At 41.2% G+C, this 22,964-nt stretch overlaps 1 long non-coding RNA gene across 1 annotated transcript in view; it reads right to left on the minus strand.

Moving 5' to 3' along the window:
• The window catches only part of LOC110327182, a 44,738-nt gene extending 23,905 nt beyond the window's left edge, over positions 1-20,833 (minus strand). The window contains exons 1-3 of the long non-coding RNA XR_002380813.1: positions 20,771-20,833; positions 3,096-3,371; positions 2,184-2,305 (exon numbers count right to left, since the gene is read on the minus strand). This is a non-coding gene — a long non-coding RNA (uncharacterized LOC110327182). The remainder of the gene's footprint in view (positions 1-2,183; positions 2,306-3,095; positions 3,372-20,770) is intronic.
• Between the last annotated feature and the right edge of the window lie 2,131 nt (positions 20,834-22,964).

Raw genomic sequence — 22,964 nt, forward strand, 5'->3', positions numbered from 1 at the left:
GTTCATGAGATCTTTTCTTGGAGTGAAGTGCTCTGAAGTTTCATGATAGTGAAGCCCGTAGGTGATAGATGGGAACCCATTCCTCACTGTGTCCCCATCAGGTCCTGCCAATCAAGAAGCAGAGTTCCTTAGAAAGGAAGATTTTCTCGGATTATTTCATTGATTATTCCATGTCCTGGATTTATTCTCTTCTCTTTATAATTATTTGATGAATTTTGAAATGTAGAAGTTGATTCTCTAACTTTGGTCTTTATTAAAACATCTTTATTGATGTTTCCCCCTTGCTATTACATATTTAATATCCATAAGTGGTGCATATGGGAGCTGCACTTTCCTACCTATTGCTCTTTCATAGCTTTCTCCCTCAGTTTCATTGGGGGTTGTATGAAATATTTTTATTAATTTCAATTGATTGTATGAAATGGTGGATACCATAGTGTCCTTTATGTTAAAGTTTTATCATGTGTTTTGATCATATCCACTTTCCTTATCTTCTTTTTCCCCTCTTTCTTCCCACTAGTGCCCATTCTAATGATGGTACGGATGGCTGATTATATATGTATTGCTCTATTTTCTCTGAGTAATTCACTTTTTGGCGCTATTGTCTATTAGAGATTTCCTCAGATGTTAGGTAATCCTGCCTGTGTTCATGATTGTGAAGATCAGTGATGGGTTTTACACTGTAGAAAGTTCCATGTAAGCCATTTGCCTGATCTGCTTGTGGTAGGATTTTGATATTTTCTGCCTGCAGTCTACATGAATTCATAGGCTGAGTCTTCTCATATCTTGTCTGGAGAGCATAGGTCTTGCCATGAGACATCTCTAAGATAAACCCTAGAAGATAGTTGATCATTATCTACTCTGGGTATATAATTAATTGTGTCTGCCCAAACCACGTCCAGACATTTTTTATGTATAGAGAACATCCTTCTCTACTCGTGATGCTATGGGATGAGAAGTTATCTAGAGAAGGAAACAAGGAAGGAGAAATCTGCCCCATGTGCATTCAGTTGGCTGCTCTCACCTGCTCAGTTTCAACAGAGCCCCTGCTTTTCAGTCTCCAGAGTTCTAGAGTTGTTGCCTATAATGTTTGTCCTTCTTCTTTACAGGATAGGCTTGCTTTGATTTATTGGGATTTTATGAGAGAATGGGCTTCCTAGAAGTGCTCAGAGCCATAGAGTAGTTGCCTATCGTCTTTGGCCTTCCTTGTCTGTTTATGTCTGTTTACACGATAGGCTTGCTATGATTTATTGAGATTTTATGAGAAAATGGGACTCCTAGAAGTGCTCAAAGCTGTCTGAACTGTATTTATTTTTGATAGGTGAGCCTATACAGCTGCCACTTTTGTAGGTTACAAATTGGTTGGGAATAGACCATTTCATCCGGCTTGACCCCATGTGCTTCTTATTCAATGTCACTTTAAAGATCTCTTTTTATGATATGGGAGGAATCATGATGCATTTTTTTTTCCTAAGCGAAGCCCCACAGAAGAGGCTATGAGCCTAGGCAGCTCTGATTTCATAACATCTGCCCACAACCTCGCTACCCACATCTATTGTTCCTTCTCCCAGAAAGTGAATTTCAGCCTATCCTCAAGATGAGAATCATCAAGACTTAGATATAATTGAATGGACATTCAAAACTCAGTTTGACCTCTAGAATTTCCTATCTAGATATATTAGGGTTTTCCTTGAATATAATACTTTTATTCCAAAAGAAACAAAAACAAACAAACAAACACAACAACAACAACAACAACAACAACAAAACCTGTCTTTATGAGCATTCCTTTTAAAATTTTTGACTGGATAGCTTAGAGTCTTCATCTCTGAAGGAGAATAGTAACAGCCTTTGTGTTGGGAGATGACTATGAGATAATGACAGTAAAGCTCTCAGCATGGTACCTGCCATGAGATATCCAAGGGTTATCATTCTTAATTCTTACTGGATTAACCATAGGATTGTACATTGATAGGTAAACGGTCAAAAGAATTAAACACCCATCTCTTTCTTATTATCATGGCTTTGTAGATTAAAAAGATCCAAATGAGACAACATATATAAAATCTCTGGATAAACATTATCTACAGTCTGTCAGGTTTCGAAGACCATGAATCAATATCTTCCAGGACTGGTTAACCCAAAGGAAGCCACATAATTTTAAAGGCAATTGCTTAATGTACCTGCCAATCAGGCAGATGTATTGCCCATGGCTTTGGCTCCTCTTGGCCACAGTTCCCCAGATCCCTGGGACTCAGAATTGACAGAAATGTCCAAAATCAGGCAACGCAAATACATTCTAGAACTAAAGCTATTGGACTTTTTTTAATTAAAAAGGAAAAGAATAGTTCTTTTCTCTAATGTTTGCAGGGAAATTAATAACTAAGAGGGAACACCATTAAGCACTATCTTCTTAATGTGATATTTACACTTGTTTTGGAGATAAGTTACAATTTGTAAAGACTGGCCAAAACATCATTGCTCAGCAAGGTTTTAGTTTGACAACTGTGGAATCTGCTGTGATCATGGGCAACTTTCTGATGTGTAAGTGTATAAAGAACCCATAGCATGGTGGAAGGGCTAAAATGGATTCCAGTACTTGTCTCCCTGTCGCTTTGAGATGCTGTCTGTGAACAAAGTCTTCTACAAGCGTGCCATTGATTCGCCAGGTTAATAGCGTGGGTTATGATAGGAAATCTTTGAAAGGGCTGTATAGTGGTGTTAACATTAGTGACTTGTCAGAAGTACATGCTTCATAGGGAAAAAAAAAGTATTCAAAGCACCAATAATCCACTGTTTGAAATTGCAGGACATTGGTTAGACTCAAAATGGGAAAAGAGTTCATGAATACCAAGGCTGCTCACAGCTCAGCCTTCTAGGGAAGGCAAATGGGTATCATTATCTCTTATAAAGTAGTCAAGAAATCTGTGAGGTATGGAAGGAGGCAAAGATAGAAGGACCCCTGGGGATTATTAGTCAGAGACCCTTGTGCATGTGTAGCTGTACTCCATCCCCCCCCCACATACACACACACACACACACACACACACACAAGAAATGGAATAACACAGGCTCAGATAGCTTTAGTCATGTACCTAGATACACTGCTGTTGCTATGGACTAGAACCTGCATTGAAGTGTTAACTTCTGATTCCAAAACTTGACTCCAAAACTTGACTGCTCAAGAAAAGGGCTGAGCAGTGGGGATGAACATGCTCCAGGCTTCCCTGTTGGTTGGTTGCTTTCACCAGGACCAAAACCTACATCTCTTGGCTTTTGCTTCAGCGTCCTCGCCTCCATAACTACCTTTTTCACAAGCATCAGTGCATAGATAATTCTGTCTTCACTCATGACACCAAGTCTGTCCTAACCTTGAGATTGACACAAGGTCAGTGGAGAGAAGAGGAAGAAAGCATACTATAACTGACAGGTGGTTTTAGGCACAGTTAGGGACAACTCACAGATTGTCCAGAAATTCCTTATATTTTCTTGACTTGCTAAGGTTGGACTAAGATCCCTCATCGTACTGCTTCTCTTTCGTATTTTTTGTGTTTTGGTCGTTTGTTGTTGTTGTTGTTGCTGCTTCTGTTGTTTTCCCTAATTAATTTAATCTCAGGCCTCTTCCTCTCCTCCTAGGCCTATGCTTACAAATCCCTGCCCTCATCACTCCCTCCTCTTCTCCTCAGAGTAGAGGAAGCACCTTTGGGTGCCACCTGCCCTGAGATATCAAGTCACAGGAGGCTTAAAGCACATCCTCTCCGACTGAGGCCCAACCAGGCTGTACAGTTATGGGTAGGGGATCCAGTGGCAGCTGACAGAGTCAGAGACAGCCCTGCTCCAATTGTGAGGGGACCCACATGAAGATCAAACTACAAGCTGCTCCAAATGTGTAGGGTGCCTAGGTCCAGGCCCTGAATGTTCCTCAGTGGTTCTGTCTCTGTGATCCCCCATGGGCCCAGACTAATCGACGCTGTAGGTCTTCATGTAGTGTCCTGGATTCCACCAGCTTGCCCATTTCTATCCTCTGCTCTTCCACAAGACTCCCTAAGCTCTATCTGATGTTTGGCTATGTGTCTCTGTGTCTGTTTCCATCTGCTGCTGGATAAACCCTCTCAAGAGAGACAGTTATGCTAGGTTCCTGTCTGCGAGCATAGTAGAGTATCATTCATCGTGTCAGGGGTTACCTCTCTCACATGAGGGCAGGTCTCAAGTTGGGCGGCTGTTGGTTGCCAATTCCCTCAGTCTCTGCTCCATCTTTACCCATGCACATCCTACTGCTTCTCAAATGTCTACTGAGTCTTTGAGCATTTGCAGAGCTCCTTTCTGACAGTTATACTGGGGCAACCCATGAGAGCTTCCATCATTTGACTTTGCATAAAGGAGATGCAAATTTGCCAACATGAATACATTCTGTGGAGCCCCAACTTACATTAAGGTGGTCTGCTCTTTAAGTCACATGTCTTGGCTTCTTTCCTTCTTGCTGTGATAAAATATCCCAACTAAAGCCACTCAGTGGTTTATAGTTCAGAAAGATGCAGCCACAGTAGTGGGGAAGACATGGCAGCAGCAGGCTGAGAAGGCACGGTAGCATCTGCAGACGTCTGGCTGGTCACACTGCATCTGCTCTCAGAAAGCAGAGTGAACAGGAAGTGTGACTAGGCCATAAGTCTCACAGTCTGTCCCCGGGGATTCACTTTCTTCAGCCAATGGCTCCACAACTTTTCTCCAATGGTGCCACCAGCTGGGACCAAATGTTTTAACCCGGGAGCCTATAAAGGACATCTCACATTCAGACCAGAGCTTCACTCTAATAGTACCCCATTTCACGGGATTGACGAGAGCAAAATGATTTGAACTATCTGAAAAGGTCTCCAAAGGGCAACTTGATAGCTGAGTGATGAATGCAATGCTGAGGTATTGGGAATTTTCTTATTTAACAGCATATTTTCATGCTGTGAGTGACTTGTCTGGTAAGGAGACCTGTGTGGGTGTCAAGCACTACCAGTATGTGTGCATGAAAATGAGAGGAAAAAAACCAACACAGGGTTGTGAACTTTCTAGACTATTATAAAGGTGTACTGGTGCCATAATTCAGTAGTAGAGCACTTTCTCAGATTCCAAAGGCACCAAGTTTGATCTCTCCACACTACAAAATCAAACCAAACAAAAATCTCCAGAACTTATAAGGGAAATTAATAAAGGCTCAAAATGGTTATATGTTGTTGTTGCTGCTGCTGCTGCTGGTAATATACTATACATATACACATACACACACATCTATATATACATGTATATGTACATATACATATATATGACTCATGAAAATTGTTGGAAAATGAAAATAGGAAGAATATGTAATGAAATTAGAGTTGTTTTAATTTCTATTTTATTTGCTGAATATTTAAACTTCTTATCAAGCACACTGTATGTGTTTGCATGCATGCTGTGTATAAAAATGAGCTGAAGTGAAGGGCTTGGTTGAACACTATTTCTAACACCAAAAGAGCTTACATTTAGAACCATTTGGACCTGAGTTGGAATCTATTTGTCACTTAAATGTGATGTTAGAATATGAACTAACCAGTACCCCCAGAGCTCGTGTCTCTAGCTGCATATGTAGCAGAAGATGGCCTATTAGGCCATCAATGGGAAGAGAGGCCCCTTGGTCTTGCAAAGTATATATGCCCCAGTACAGGGGAATGCCAGGGCCAAGAAGTGGGAGCTAGTGGGTAGGGGAGCAGGGGCTGGGGGAGGGTATAGGGAACTTTTGGGATAGCATTTGAAATGTAAATTAAAAATTTCTCATAAATAAATAAATAAATATCTTTATTATTAAAAAATGTGATGTTAGTCTAATGACCAACAGAAACATCTTGCACTGTCTATAGAAGAAGGGATGATGGCTAGTTACCATGCATCCCACATCTTAGCCTCAGGATCAATACCTGGTTCATGTGTATCATGGGTTATCACTTAGGTTTTTTTTTTTTCCCTTCTTGTATTTTGTCTTTGCCATGCATCTTTTAGGTAGTGTTATAAAAGAGATCTTATTTTCATTAAAAACAAACTGAATAGAATTACTGGCATCTCTCATCTTAGTCATAACAGCAATCACCATTACTAGTTGCTGTGGCTTCTATATTTAGCAGTATTTTATGATTTCTGTATTTCAGTTCATGGGATTCATAAAAGGTAACTCTTATTAGCTCGTGTTTATTAAATACTTAATGAATATCATACTTGCTTCATATTTTACAGTGCCTCCCCACCCTGTTAACAGATATAGCTGATCTCTTGACTTGGATTCAACCAGGAGATGTGCTTTGTCTGCTATAGTAAGGCATTGGACGCATGCTCAGGTGAGGCCTCAAGAGACTGCATATGTTTATGCTGAGCTTCTGAGCTTCTGCCAAAATTGTAAGCACATGCTGGAGAAACTGGCTGGTCTCAGCAGAGGGCAAGAAACATGTGTGGTGGAACTTTTTTGTTTGTTTGGTTGGTTTGGTTTGGTTTTTTTTCCAGACAGGGTTTCTCTGTATAGCCCTGGCTGTTCTGGAACTCACTTTGTAGACCAGGCTGGCCTCAAACTCAGAATTCTGTCTGCCTCTGCCTCCCAAGTGATGGGACTAAAGGTGTGCACCACCACCGCCCAGCATGTGGTGAAACTTAACCAACAAAGCTACCCCTGCCTAGAGCCTAAGCTCCAAGAGTCCCCACCTGTCTACCTACAAACATAAGAGTAAACCCAGACAGGACAAACGGAGCGACCTAATCAAGTCAATCCCACACTACCTCAGGAAGCCTCAGAAGCATGAACAATAATAGTGTTAATTATAAACTTGTACAGTTGTTTTAACCCCTGTACATTAGGTTGGTTTGTTATACAGCCGTAGCTAATTGATACATTCATAACTGGGGATAATTATCACAAATATCTAGTATAATTCATCTCTAATGCTGAGAATTGAAAGTCTGTAACCTATGGATATTTCAACTCTGTATCACTTTATACATGATTGGCTCCTTCAAGCATCTCTCTATGTATCTATTATCAAGGATGCACATACTCTATAATATGTGGTTAGAGGTTCCTTCCAATAGCTCAGCTCTGGTCTTCAATCTCTAATGAGATATTTTCACAATCTATTGCTTCGCACTGGGCTTCTTCCATTCAGCTGAGACATGCATTGGGTTCCAGAAGTCTTCCTTTTTGTTTTGATTGCTATTATATGTTCTCTCATTTTGAGTCTTACAAGACTCATCTATATGGTAGCAGTTGAGAAGGCTCAGGCCACCTTATCTTCTTGCTCATGACGACTTCCAGGTCATGAGTTCTGGGTTCTCATTTATCTAGTAAACAAAATTGATTTAAAAAAAGTATAATAATGGCTTAAGCAGCACCCTAGTCATAGCTTTTGATTAATTACTTGACTAATTCTTACTTGCTGCAAGAGAAAACAAGGCATTTGGTAGCCACTCCAGAGTTGTCTAGCATCAATATGAGTCTTCAAGACGTAAGTCTCAGGAGACTACAATGGCCAGAAGACATAGGTTGATTAGGATTTATATAGCACAGAACTCAAGTGTTAATATTCACAAGTGAAATCAAAATCAAACACTGTATGGCTAATCAAAGAGCTGATGGAATACAGGGCACAGGACAGGAGGCATGGTCTAAGGAAGAAGCAACAGGTCAGAAACCAGTAATCCAGAGTGGGTGAGAACAAGGATATTTTCTCTGGAGAATGCAATGAGTCCTAAGGAAGCTCTCTAAATTATTCATAGAGCTCCTGGAAGATCAGCCATGGATGGGGAAACAGAAGTCTCTTCCTCTGTCCCATGTCAAGTTCATCTGTTCCTTCAAAGATCATCATCCAGCCACTGCTGCTGGAAGACCTTCAATAGTTCCTGGTGTGTGTGTGTGTGTGTAACACACATATTCAAAAACTGAGTACCATGCAACCATCTCCTTCTCAATTATCCCACTCATTCCCCAGTAGGAAAGAGAACTAAGCAACTGGCCTAATTCAACACACCCTGGGGACAGCTCAACTTTCTCATTTCCTAGGGATCCCACGGGGAAAAAGAAATGTCACTGACAGTGGAGAGAATCACTGTCTATGTATGTGAAGAAAATTGTTCCCATCTGCCCGTGGGCCATGTATAGTCATAGAATGTTAACACAGAAGGTAGGGAGGGTTGATTAAAGGACCTAGAAGGGCTCAGTCTTCCGAGAGACTGAATTAGTGGAGAACTGGGTGTGGATGTAATTTCAAATGTCTAGCAAATCCATTTGCCCTTCAAAAATATCTTGCATCTCTACCCGCAGTAATATCATTAGAGATTCATTTACTCACTTAAAAGAATAGCTTAAGGGAAGCTGAGGATCTGGTTCAGTAGTAAGCATTAGCCTAACAAGCACACAGCCCATGATTTGATACCCAGCATTGAGTAAAAAGCTTAAACATTTCTCCTACTATAGTCTATGTTAATACAGAAGTCACTGGGAAAGGCAAAGGTCTAATGGTCATACTATCTCAGTGATGGTTGGCTTCACATAAAAAGAGTGAGGACAGTCAAGGAAGTCAAATCCTCATGGAGCTGAAAGGACGATTTCTTCTGCAATAGAGACCTATCTCATAGCTGTGAACAAATACCTGATAAGAAGCAACTTAAGGAAGGAAACACTTATTTGTGCTTGTAGGTCAAGGTTATAGTCTATCATGGTGGGGAAGGAGACAAGCAATGGAAGTTCCAGGAGACTGGGCACAATGCAGCCATGACCAGGAAGCAGAGAGAGAGATGACTGCTGGTGTTCCACTCACTCTTTCCTTGGTATTGGGTCCCGGCATCATTGACGCTGCCAGCCATATTCCTGGTAGGTCTTTTTCTTCTCTAGCTAATTTTTTCTGGAAACACCTTCCTAGGCACACCTGAAGAAACATTTCCATGGTGAACCTAAACCCAGTCAAGGATTGTCAAGGAAGATTAATCACTGGAGTGTCATAAGGACCTGGACATTTGGGTATGTAAAACAATCGTAGGGCAGGAACAACGAGTCAAAGAAGCAAAAGAAATGGATAACAACAGTGAGAGAACTTCACATACTTAAGAATGTGAATTCTAGAAACAGACAGAAGGAGAAAGGGGCAAGGCTGTTCTAAGGATTGATTGTGTCATCCAAGTGGATTTCTAGAGCAATGCTGGGCATATATGAGGTTTCTAGATGGTGATAGCTGCAGCATTTGTGTTAGGAGTCATTCCCATTGACTTATGGAAATGTCTGTTCTGAAAACTAGATTTCAGGGGCTGCTCATGTAGGGTCAGCCTCTCACCCATTTGAAACTCTACATTGAATCTCCCTGGTTTATTTACTCACCAGACCAGTTTATCTCCCGGGAAAGCCTTCCCTGGTCTTTATTTGTATGTGTCTTCAGGTTTCAGGGTCCTTTCCTTTCCTCTTCCTTTCATATCTGTTGCTCAGTGTTTATCTAGGTCTGTCATTCTTCTTAGAATAGACTACAGTGTAGACTCTCTTTCTGCACTGTTATTCTTGCATTGATTATTCTAGCCTGTCGTGAATGCACAGGAGCAGATTTGGGGGATGAAACCCTTAGGAAACCTGAACATGAAGCCAATAGCTGACTCTCACTTTTTGACCTTGAGAAGTTCATGCATAACCTCCAAACCTCAAATTCCCATCTGTGAAACTGGGTTGGTATCTCTCCCCTATTTTTCATTTAGCATGCTCTCCTATTCAGTGAGTGGTGTACTGGGTAATGTGGACGGAAACAACCACCAAAGACGCTCAGTGCTTAAAGATGTGCACAAACACCAGAGTGCTATGGGAAATGGCTTCAACACTGGAAAACATAGAAATACCTTTGAGATATTACAGCTATTACAGAAGATTTGATGTGTGCCAAATTCATTGGAAAATACAATGCAGAAGGCTTGAGTAGCTCATTTTTTCTCATGCAGACAAACAATGTGTTTCTTGATAACAGAAAGAAAAATGGAACGGGGTGGACACCTGAAAATTACTGTGCATTTTCCCTATGGTGGGGATGCTCCAATGCTAAGATATATCATTTAGATCATTCCACCCTATTTTAATACTAGCCTTGTCTTCATTATATGGATAGTGTGAGGCTAAACAATGTCCCTAAGATCACTTCCATAAGTAGAGAAGCAAGAATCCAATCCCATGGCTGGTTGGTGTCAAGCTCATGGTCCTTTCTTGATGTCTTACATGAACTACCATTGTGTTCTTACTGCAAACCATCTTGATTCTTGAGTGCATCTTTCATATGATCTTCACACTAATTCTGTGAGTTTAGGTTCTCATTCTCACTTTTTATATACAAAATTGAAAAACTAAGGTTAAAAGTTTCTGGTTAGGTTATTGTTTGTTTTACACAAGTAATTTATAGATTATAAGAAAACTAGTCATTACAAATTTATTTTTACTTCTTAGATACTAATTACATAAAATATATGATATAAATTGTTACAAATTAGATATTGTAAAAAACTAAAATAATAAATCTTAGTCTCCTGGCTAAGTTGAAATTCTGGGCTCATGCCTGATATTTGCCCGATTTTCTGATTTCTTGATATATCTTTAATCTTTTAAAAATTTGTTAATGTTTAGAGTTATATGGGTATGTGTATGAGCCTGGAGTCTAAGTGCAGCTTGTACAATGTGAATATGTGTGTAGGGACATGCAGAGACCAAGAAAGGATGTTGGGTATTCTAGAATCCTAATCGCGGGTGGTTATGATCCGTCACTGCAGGTCCTGGGAAGCAAACCCGAATCTTCTGCAAAAGCTCTGCTGTTCTTAACTTCTGAATCCCCCTGTACCCTTGTCTAATTTTCCTAATCGTATATTTTTATTGTATAGTATACACATATTTGTTGATGATGGAATTCATATAAACTATATAATCATATAAAGTATATTATAGAAACACAGATATACAAATATACATGAATAATCTCATAATAACCTATTGTTCAGAAACAACCACTCTCTATGGGTTGTATGGATGGAGTCAGCGTATGAACCCTGACATGAGAAAGGGGATTTCAAGATCCTATAGGACGCAGCAGCAAGTACTTCTGTGAGACAGGAAGCTCTGATGTCCCACCCTCCTCTAGTCCCTACTATTACAATGCCAATAGATCAAGAAGAAGGTCGTAACAAGTGGCTGTGTGGCTTCAGGCAAGATGGGCACAACTGCTACTCATTGGTGTTTTTCTAACAGAAACAAAGAGTTTTAACAAGTTGACTAGAAATGATGTCCTCTCTGATGTTGTTTTTATGTTGGGCAACAAGAAAACAAGCCTCTTTGGAATCTTTGTTAGGAGAAACCATTGCAGACATATCAAGTGTCATCAGAAAGGCATTGATTAAATAAATTAAGGAATATCCATGATAGAAGATAGTTTGTCAAGGGCTCCATGGGTAAAATACTTGCTGCACAGGATAAGGACCTGAGTTCAGACCCCCAGCACCTTTTAAAAATTATAACATGCTTCATTCCTGCAACCCCAGCAAGGAGGTAGGGTGGAGATAGACAGAACCATCCAGCAAGATGGAGCTTGCTGGCCAACAAGTGTAGTGCAAAGAGTGGGTTCAGTGAAAGACACTGTCTCAAGAACCTAGCTGATGAATGATAGATACCTAATATTGACCTCTGACCTCTACATACACATACTGGTAAGTGCACTCACACATATGTGAACACATGCATACAATACATACAGAGAGACATACATACATAAAGATACTGTGTCAAACATTTGAAACTGTGTGTGTGTGTGTGTGCATGTGTATGAGGGTGTACATGTTCTCATGTGTAAGTGTACCTATATGTGTAGGTGCACATGTGTATGAAGGCCAAAAGCTGATACAATGTGTCTTCCTTATTGTCTCTCCACTCTCTCTTTCTCAATATAGGCTTCCTTGCTGAACCTAGAGTTGGCCAATTCCTGCTAGTCTGGGTAGTCCATTTGCCCTAAAGATCCCATCACTTCTTCCCAAGTGCCAGAATTACAAGTAGCAATCACATTTTCCCAGTGGATTCTGGGAATCTGAACTCCTGTCCCCAATCCTCTCACATAAAACAAGTGCTTTATCCACTAACCCATCTCCTCAGCCTCTGGTCTTCACGTTTTCTTGTATGTACTTTTGTGTTGTCAGAATCTTTTACAACAAGGATGCTTTCCTGTATAAGTTTTATAATTAAATGTGAAGCTAAAAAATAGCATAGTAATCAGCTACAATCATTATTTCTAAGTATATTCAGTATGTACAGTTTGTTCCACAAGGGCACATGTCCTTATGTGTCTTACTGTATATATGTTAGGCATTGGACAAAGGGCTTGAATTTCTGTGTTCTAATAGTTTAACATTGCTTGTGGAAGGACTGTCATTTGAAATATGTTCTGGGGTGCTTTTGAAACACATTTAATCTTTCTCCACTAATCTGCTTTCCCTAAACCTTCCCTTAATTCTCTCTAAGGATTCCCCACCTGCTGTGCACGGTATACAACAAAGTGACTCTAATCATGTTTGGAATTATTTTTTTTTATCAATTTAATCCATACTTGGCAGCTCTTTCCATTCCAAAGGCATACATTTTTGGATGGATGCTGATCAATTTCTCAGTGTCATATGACATGGGCAACAGATAATAAATGGATAACTATTTTCTGAAAAAAATAATGACACATCAGAGAGGCTAAACTAGCTTAGATCTATTGAATATGTCTTATATATTCTTAAATTATGAGAATTATCTCCTACCAAAAGGAACATTCCTTACTGGTTATATATTGACTCCATTCTCTTTGTGTGTGTGTGCATGTATGTGTGTATATATGTTTGTGTGTGTGAACATGTGTGTGAGTGCACACATATAGATCAGAGATTGACATGAGCTACTTTCTTCAATTACCCGCCACTTTATCATTTGAGGAAGGTCTCTCACTGACCCTAAAGCTCAGACTGTCAAGTTGGCCTGGCCAATAATATCCAGGGATCTCCCTGTTTGTACCTCACCAGAGCTGAGACTACAGGTGCACACCTTTCCACCCCGGAGCTCCCTGCTTTTCATGTGGACACTGTGGATTATACTCCAATCCTCATGCTTGCATGACAAGCCCCTTAATACCATAGCCACCTTCCTAAGCCTGAAGCTGCATACTTTCAGACATGCATATGAATTCACTGTTTGTACTGGTTTATAGGCTGCTTGTTCATGTCAAAGCCAGTTAGACCTTAAAGCAGGAGGACCAAAGAGCTCAGTATTGAGACTGTACCACTGCAGACTTGGTACTCCCCTTGCCCTTGAACACTGAGAGTCTAATTTCTTCTGGGGTGGGCAACAGATGTTTGGTTCTGCCATCCTGTTGTCCTTTGTATCCATTTAGGTTCCTCACTGTCTGTGCATTGTCACAAAACAGCAGCCATTGAAGGTAGAGGGAGAAAGAAATGAGATGGGCATCAGAGAGGACTCAGTGATGTCTTGAGATGGGGTAGGCATCAGGGAGAACTCTGTGCTCTCCAGAGATGGACCTCAGAGAGCACTCAATGAAGATCATGGTCCCCATTGTCTGTCTGTTTACTGTTCTGTTGGGAAGCATAAAATCCACAAAAAGATATCTCATATTCTACAAGGGAGTCTCTAATTTGAGACATAGGGTTCATTGGCAAATTGACTGCTGTATGACTGAGCATGGTATCTCAGGACTATGGATTCTAGCTGAAGTAATGGAAATAATGTACCATAGCCTTGTTCCAATGCTATTCTAGAAGACAGACTAAAATCTCATTTAATGAGATGAATTTCACACCACTCAGTAAGTTACTTTCAGTCCTCAAGCCTTTATACCTCAACTTCTGGTCCCTACTGCATGATTTGGAGGAGTAATTTAACCTCCCAAAGCTTCAACTTCATCATTATAAAATGAACTCCCTTCAAGAAATGTTCATTAGAACTGAGTTAGAGAAAAGCAATCAAAGCCCAGATCCATCACAGCTCTAGATTCGCTATAGTGTGAAGTATCTATCTGTACTGGCTAGCTTGGTGTCAACTTGACACAGCTGGAGTTATCACAGAGAAAGGAGCTTCAGTTGGGGAAGTGCCTCCATGAGACCCAGCTGTAAGGCATTTTCTCAATTAGTGATCAATCGGGGAGGGTCCCTTGTGGGTGGGACCATCTCTGGGCTGGTAGTCTTGGGTTCTATAAGAGAGTAGACTGAGCAAGCCAGTGGAGGCAAGCCAGTAAAGAACATCCCTCCATGGCTTCTGCATCAGCTCCTGCTTTCTGACCTGCTTGAGTTCCAGTCCTGCATCCTTTGGTGATCAACAGCAATATGGAGATGTAAGCTGAATAATCCCTTTCCTCCCCAACTTGCTTCTTGGTCATGATGTTTGTGCAGGAATAGGAACCCTGGCTAAGACACTATCCTTATGACTGAGCATTTACATGTAGCGTTTTTGTTGGTGGTCAAAAGCACTCTGACCCAGATGGCCCCTCTCTGTTGCTGTCTCTAGCCTCAAGGTCTGAAAGCCCAGCTACACAGTCTGGCCTCCCATGCCTCTTCTCTCCAGCAATGGTCATTCATAGATGTTTGTCCTTCCTTTTCTATATCATAACAAATATCTGGTAGATTCTGTGCCCTTTTTCTTCTAATTTTTACAGACTAGGCTTCTGAAATCTTACCTGCTACTCACTTTCATAGCTTCAAAGATGACCTCCCCTTAACAACTCCACTTGAAATCTAATCCCGGAAGACACTGAGTGTCTACCATATGTCTATGTATCAGATATGACGTTAGGCTTCAAACTCCTGCTCCCTGGCTTTTTCATGGCTACTGATGTGGCTGTTCTGGTGGATGTCCTTTGACTGCTAGATGACATTTTTTTTACAAACAAATCATTTTTTTACAAACAAGTCTGCCAAACATCACATGTGTGAAAGAGAGAGACCTAGAACTCAATTTTCTTAGATGTTTGGTTTATTTTGTCATTCCCCACCCCTCACCCCGAAATCTCCAAGTATCATAACAATGGCAAATTCTGATTGTCAACTGGGTTGTTTGGAGCATAGTATAGCTCACTTCTGGGTGTGTCTGTGAGGATTTATCCAAGGAGGATTAACTATCAGGGTAACACCCACCCTGGATGTGAGTGGCATTGAAGGAGAAAATGGAGAAGGTTCTATCTTTCTGCTCCCTGGTCACCATGATGTGAGCCTCTCTGCTGTGTCTTCAAGTTCCTTGCCATGATGAATTGCAGCCTCTGAAATAATGGACCAAATAAGTCCTTTCTTATTCAAGTGTGTTCTTTTTTGGTTTTTAAAGTATTTGTTTCTGCAATGATATCCTTGCACCTAAGCCACTCATAAATGCCTCATTAGACCAGACATTGTGGTAAATAGTTTTCCTGGCCTTGATCTACATGCTTTAAATGACTACATTGCTAGGAAAAGGCCAATTTATGTGACAATTGAATAGATGACTAGCTTTCCGTTGCCTAACATGGTAGCTACTAGCCACGTGTGTTTTAAAAACTAAATGTACCCTCTATTGGATGTGGGGTTAGTGAAGTTTTTTTTCCCAATCTGTACATCTTCTATTTGTCTTATTGGCTATGTCTTTGCCTTACAGAAACTTTCCAGTTTCATGAGGTCCCATTTGTCAATTCTTAATCTTGGAGTATGAGCCATTGGAGTTATGTTTAGGAAACTTCCTCCTGTGCCAATGAGTTCAAAGCTCTTTCCCACTTTCTCTTATATTAGATTCAGAGTGACAGGTTTTATGTTGAGGTCCTTGATCCACTTGAGCTTGAGCTTTGTGCAAGGTGACAAATATGGGTCTATTTTCATTTTTCTACATATTGACAGCCAGTTAGACCAGCACAATTTGTTGAAGATGCTTTCTTTTTTCCATTGTATATGTTTGGCTTCTTTGTCAAAGATCAAGTGTCCATAAGTATGTGGTTTTATTTCTGGGCAACAGGCCCAAAGTGGGATCTAGCTCAAGAGGAGGCCCCAAGACCTGACACTATTTTTGAGGCTATGGAGTACTTACAAAAAGGGATCTATCATGACTGCCCTCTGAAAGACCCAACAAGCAGCTGAAAGAGTCAGATGCAGATATTTGCACCCAACCAATGGACAGAAGCTGCTGAACCCTGTGGTTATACTAGGGGGAGGGGTGGACTGGAAGAAACTGAGGAGGAGGGTGACCCTGTAGGAGGATCAGAAATCTCAATTAACCTGGACCCCTGAGATCTCTCGGATACTGGAACACCAACCAGGCAACATACACCAGCTGATATGAGTCCCCCAACACATACAGCAGAGGACAGCTGGGTCTGGGTTTAGTTAGAAAAGATGCACCTAACCCTCAAGAGACTGGAGACCCCAGGGGGTTTAGAGGTCTGGTGGGGTGGGTGTGGAGTGTGTGTGTGTGTGTGTGTGTGTGTACATCCTTTTGGAGACAGGGGGTAGGGAGGAGGTATAGGATGTGGAACAGTTGGAAGGTAGACTAGCAGGAGAATAAAATCTGCAATTTAAAATAAAAACAAACAAACAAAACTAGTAACTCTAAAAATAAATGAATAAATAAATAAATAAATAAATAAGGCATGAGTTATCTCAGAAAAAAAACTAAATGTGCTAAATTCAATATGTATCCATTTCTTTGGTAATACTGATTACCTTTCAAATGTTCCATCATCCCACACAGCTAGTGGCTGCCATATTAGACAACACAGAGCACAGTGGCCACAGAACACAACAAAGAGCCCTGCTGTGCTGCTCTTGAGAGTGAGCTATCTGTCGTCAGGAGCCAAAAGCCAGCATTCCAAGGAAAAAAAGAAATATGAACGAAACTTTAGTGACCATGTATGATGCCTCAGACTCACACCTGGGCTCCGTCACCTCACTCGCCATATTCCATTGCTCTTTAGTTCTTCCTGATCTATAAGCTGATGATGTCATCTATGACTTGCTTCCTTCCCTGAATGGTGAATGAAATTCCATGTAGCTGCCAAACACACTTTGAACCTTGCCATCCATCGACTGTGGCTGAATATATGGTGGACTCATAAGATCACCCCATCTCCCTTTGTTTCTTACGAAGGAAATTATCTAGGCTGCCGGTCACAATTAGCCGAGGAGGAGAGAGGAGTGGCTACAGTCCCATCAGACACTAGAACTGACAGGGCTTATCATATCCTCGAGTTCTCTCTTCCACCAAGTTACACCAGAGAATGGGTACTGATTTCTTTGATGATACTTAAAACACTTAGTCCAAGGTCACATCCGGTTAATTCCCATCCTCTGGTCTCATCAGGCACAGAAGGGTGACTGGTTCCACTGAGTGCCAATGACCTTCTCAAGACCAATGGCCTTGAGGATGCCATTCTTCTCTGCGAAAGTGGGAATGCCCGCCACTCACCCTAGGATCCTGCCCCGACTCAGTGCTTTGTGATCTAACTTGTGTGTAATCCCATCACAAACAGCATGTGAGCCATTTACAGAGTCCCACAATTTATTCCATTTTCACATAGAGGGGAATGTTAGAAACCTAGCCCCATTTCATTATCCATTTGAATAACTTTTTCAATTTCGAGCTTGCTGCCTAACCATGAGGACTGAATTATTACTAGGTTCTCACTCTCTTGTGCTCTCTCTTTCTCTCCCTGCCTAGTGGGAGCACTAAGTAGATAAATAAAAATCACTGCAGAATAATTGCAGGTGCTGTGGGCTAAAAGCCAGACTGGGCCCATCCACAGTCTCTGAACGTTGTCTGTCTGGGTTTTTTTTTTCCTTCTTCTTATTTTATTATTTTTTTTTCTTGGCCCATCATTATAGAGGATTCAATTACCTCCATGAGCACTGTGGAAGTTTGCATACATCAACCCTGGGGCATTATTCATCACAATGTATTTTTGAGAGTGAAAGAAAAAGAGGGTTATGTTTCTGCTTTTCCCTAAAGCTGTTATTTTTCATGAGAAGCCTTGGTCAGATTTTAGCATTTTGAACCCTCTCCTGATTTCCCAGCTCAAGCGTGAGCTATTCTCAGAGTGTCCTTATGCAAATGACAGCAAATTCAGAGTATGAAAGTAAGACTGGCTGGCATGTGCTGCACAGGGCCTTTCTCCAAGGAGGCCAAGCAGAAAGACAGAAAACCTTGGAATCGGTCCCTCTCTACCAGGTTTGGGGGATCTTGGAAATAACATTGGGGAAGATATATGTAGAGGAAGAGACAACCAAATCTGTAGGGACAGTTTCCTTTGTGTTTATGGAGTCTTCTAATACTGGGGGCCACTCTGGAATGTTTCCTCATTCTTCGGGGGGCTCAGAAGCAAACCATCTAGTCTCAGACTCCCTTAAGCAAGATAACATGATTATCCTCATTTTGCAAATACAGACCCGAAGAAGTTTTTTGTTTTTTGTTTTTTTTTTAAAAAAGATTTAACCCAGTTCCCAGAGCCATTGCGTTTAGAGATAGTGCTGAAAACATATACAGCATTGCTCCTGAGCCTCTGCATTTATCTGCTAAACTTTCTGTGGCTTGTGAATATTGGTTATCAGTGTGTTCCATGCTGCTATGATAAAGTACACTGACAAAAGTAAGCCAAGGGAGAAAGCATTTATTTTGGCTCACAGGGCAAAGGGATCAACCAGCCTTGTGAGAAAGTTATGGTGGCAGGAGCCTGAAGCAGCTGGTCACATTCTGTCTTCAGTCAGAAAGCAGAGAAGGATGTATGCTTTGTAAAATTCACTTTCTCTCCTTAAAATTGCATATTTATTAATATGTGTGTATGTGTGCACGAGTGTGCATGCATGCATTAATATGGAGGTTAGAGTACAATTGCAAGAGTCAGTTCTCTCTCTCTATCATGTGGGAAGCAGGGATATATCTCAGACTAATAGTCTTTCTTCAGCAAGCAACTTTACCCGTTTAGCTATCACATCAGCCCGACTTTTAGGTATATCAATGATAGATGGATAGACATAGATAGATAAATGATAGAGATAGATAGATAGATAGATAAATAGATAGATAGATAGATAGATAGATAGATAGATAGATAGATAGATAGATAGACAGAGACAGACACACAGACAAACAGGTAAATCCAGGATCTCATCCCAAGGGACTTGCCATTCAAAATGGTCAGATCTTCTCATTTTAATTAACCTAACAAAGATAACTCCTCATAGGCATGCACAGAGACTATGCTTCCATGTCATCGTAGATCTTATCAAGTTTATAATTGAGATTAACTATTGCAGCATCTTTTGCCTTTTGCCTCTAGTGACATAGTTTAGCTCCAGCCTGCAGCTCTTGAGTTCTTGGTAGTAGATACCACCCCTGTTATCCGTATGTTGGAGAAAGAGAACAGAGAGCACATGCTGTTTTGTTCATTATTTAAGACTTTAAGAATCTGCCTGAAAGTATCAAACAAGTGATATTCTCCCCAGTGCTGTCTTCAGAAAAGATGTAGAGAATTTAAAAAGGCCAATATTATCAAGTATTGTCAGGGATGTGGAAACATCTAGAACTCCCTTACATTACTACTGGAAACTTAAAAATGGCAGAGTTCCTTTAGGAAGCAATTAGGCAAGTCTTCATATTGTCACCAAGTCACTTTATGACATGACCATTCTAGTCCTTAGTATTACATACCAAGAGCAATGGAAACACATTCATGCAAAAGCTGCTATAAAAATGTCCATCATGTCACCATTCATGATAGCTAGGTAAAGGCTTGAAAAGATGGGTCATATTGTATACTATGTTACACATGGTTATTGGTGATAAATATGGACATTATGCATCAAAAATTGCAAACTGGTTACAAAAGTAAGGAGTACTAGTACATGGTACAACATTGATAACCTTTGAAAACATTAAATGGAAGAAACTAGCTGGGGGTGATGTCTTACACCTTCAATCACAGCACTTGGGAGGCCAAGACAGAGGATCATGATGAGTTTGAGACAGCATGGGCTACAGAGTGAGATCCTGTCTCGATGAATAAATGAATGAATGCAGAGACTACTTATTATATGATGCCATTGATTTGAAATGTCTATAATAAGAATATCTACAGAGACAGGAAGTAAAAATGGTGGGTTTTTTAGAGTTTGAGGTTTAGGGAGTGGCTGCTAATAGATACAGAATTCCTTTTGGGGTCAAAGATCAATTCTGAGATCAATTCTAGTAATGGTTATCCAACTTTACATATATGCTAAAAAGTCACTGAATGGTACATTTCAAATGGTGAACTATAGGGAATAAAAATTATAACTCAATAAAACCATGAAATAGGACAGAAGAGCAAGAACAGGTCTTCTAACCAGAGTGTTGACAAGGAAGATCTCAGAGCATCTGTGTGGAGAAACTGAACTGGCCTTTAAGTCCAAGAAAGGACCAACCATACAGAACTACAGTTGTAAGAATGGAGCTAGAGTGTACTTGTAGCTTAGGAGTCTCAACTGCAGAGTGTGACCAGCACAAGGACAGGAGCCACTACCATCCAGCCATGTTGGTGGCATGGGTCAAATGGGGGTCATACAAGAAAAGATGGGGTCCAGTCCCCTTGCCTTCAAGGAAAAGAGACATCTCATGGGTAAAGGTGGGAGAACCAAGCTGATCATGAAAACAGAACAGGATTTGTGAGACCAAATCCAGGTAATGCAAGTACCCTGAGGAAAGAATTCCTGAGGCAGGGCTCACCCTGCACTTCATGGTGGTTTTAGACAGCTGTAGTTGGCAGTCTCTAAGGTAGCCACAGTGGTCCTTCTTCCCCACAGTTCTATAACCCTCTTCACCTGTGATCTGCTTCTAGAATGTAAATTGTATGTAAATGGGAGAAGAGTGATAGGTGTCATGGCTATGCTTGTATGGTTAGGTTATGTAGTGACATTGTTCCCATGGCAGCCCATAGCTGTTGCCTTCTTGGCTTGTGAGCTTTAAAGGAACACACTGCCCCCTCATTTAGATCCCTTAGCAAGGAGCCAAGGGGTGTCTCTGACTAATGGACTGGCATTCACACTGTCTGACAGCCTTGATAAAGTCAAATCCTGCAAATAGTCATATGGGTTTGAAAGCAATCTTTCCTGTGGAGACTTTAGCTGAGATAACACCCTTCCTTCTACAGTTTTGTGAGATGCCAAAGGTGAGGCACAGCTCTGCTGCTGAGCTCTGCTTTCATTCCTGAGCCCCCCCCCCACACACACACCTTCAGGGAGATAATAAATATCTGTTGTTTTAGGATCTAAGTTTGTGATCATTTGTGGTGTAGTGATAGATAATGGACACAGCCCCTCAGGACATTTGCTAGTCTATAGGAGTCCTTCTACAGCAGTGGTTCTCAACCCATGGGTCGAGACCTCCTTGGAGGGTCACATTATCAGATATTTATGCTATATCTGATACCCTGTGTATCTGATATTTACATTATGATTCATAACAATAGCAAAATAGCAGCTATAAAGCAGCAATAAAACAGTTTTATGGTTGGGGTGACCACAACATGAGGAACTGTACTAAAGGGTCACAGCGTTAGAAAGACTGAGAGACACTACTCTACAGGGAATAAGGGGATATGGCTTCTGTTTAGCAGTTGTTACCATGGACATCTGGGCAGGAACAAAGTCTAGAGTGCTGAGTTGCCTGTATGGTTGGTGTCATTTGACTCGAGTCCTAAAGGCAGGGAGCAGACGTGTCCTAGTTGTCTCTGTATCTCTCCTTGCAGCACGGTTTGCAGAAGGCAGATGCTCGGATAATGTAAGCAAATGCTGAACTCTCTCTATGGTAAGGTCTCGAAAGGAAAATCCTTGTATTTTTACTCGTGGACGGAATGAATAGGAGAATGGGCAGAGGAATGACAGAGTCAGAAGGTCAGAAACACCCCCCAGAGCTTCCAAACCATGCGGTGAATACTGAAACAGGAGGAGCTGGCTTACTCCCAGTCTATCTTCCTTGCATCTCTTTAAGCCCAACATTTACATATTCATTTTCAGACTATTTAAAAGAATTGTATCATCTCCCTGTCTGTATCGCTGGTATGTTCTGTGACTCCTTGCACTTATACAAGTTTGTTCAGCTCCCCAGTAATCTCTCTGACCTTGAATCCAGGAGGCCTGATTCTCTTGGCTCTCGAAGCTCCCGGTGGTCATCAGGAGACCACTCGGCCTTGCCTCCCATGAGTCTCCTACACTTTCAGTCCATGTCATTTCTATCTCCTTCCCCTTAACTTTTAACATGTCGGTTCCTGGAGGGTTATTCTTAGTCTTCCCTCTCATCTCGGTGACTTTCTTCTGGTGGTAGGAGGATGCCTGTCTAGCCCCTGCTTGCCTGCCTTTTGATTGCAGACTGCAGATGACACATAGCCGGAGCTCCAGTCTCTCATCTGCTCCTCTCCCCAGGTGGATATCTCCAAAGCACCTCAACTCCGTCCTCTCTAAAGCTACCCAACCCCCAGACCTTCATATTTACCTTGAGTGAATCTTGCACAACCTACTCAGACCTCTGTCAAATGGCTCTTCCAGGAAATCTGCCCCATCCCCAGCTTAGGCTCTGTGCTTCTCCATCATCAAATCTTTCATCACTTCTAAGCATCTCTTGGAGTGATTACTGGACAGAGGTCTCCTCCTGGACTAGACTGTAAGCTCCACAGGCAGGAGGGGTCACGGCTGTGTTGCTCACTACCCCCCCTCCCAATCCAGTACAGAAGCTACAATAGTAAATATTGATTAAATGTCTAAGTGCAGGCTGAATTCCTCTCATTCTTCTTCATTATTTGATTTCGTTGATTGATTTGTAGCTGTCAATAGTTAGAACTCTTTTGTAATTTCACTGTAGGTTGCTATGATTCCATCTTTACACTTGGTTCTTTGTGAATTTCCAGAGGCAGTTTACACAGAGG

Source organism: Mus pahari, chromosome 10 (genome assembly GCF_900095145.1).
Source record: "Mus pahari chromosome 10, PAHARI_EIJ_v1.1, whole genome shotgun sequence".
Classification (NCBI taxonomy): Eukaryota; Metazoa; Chordata; class Mammalia; order Rodentia; family Muridae; genus Mus; species Mus pahari.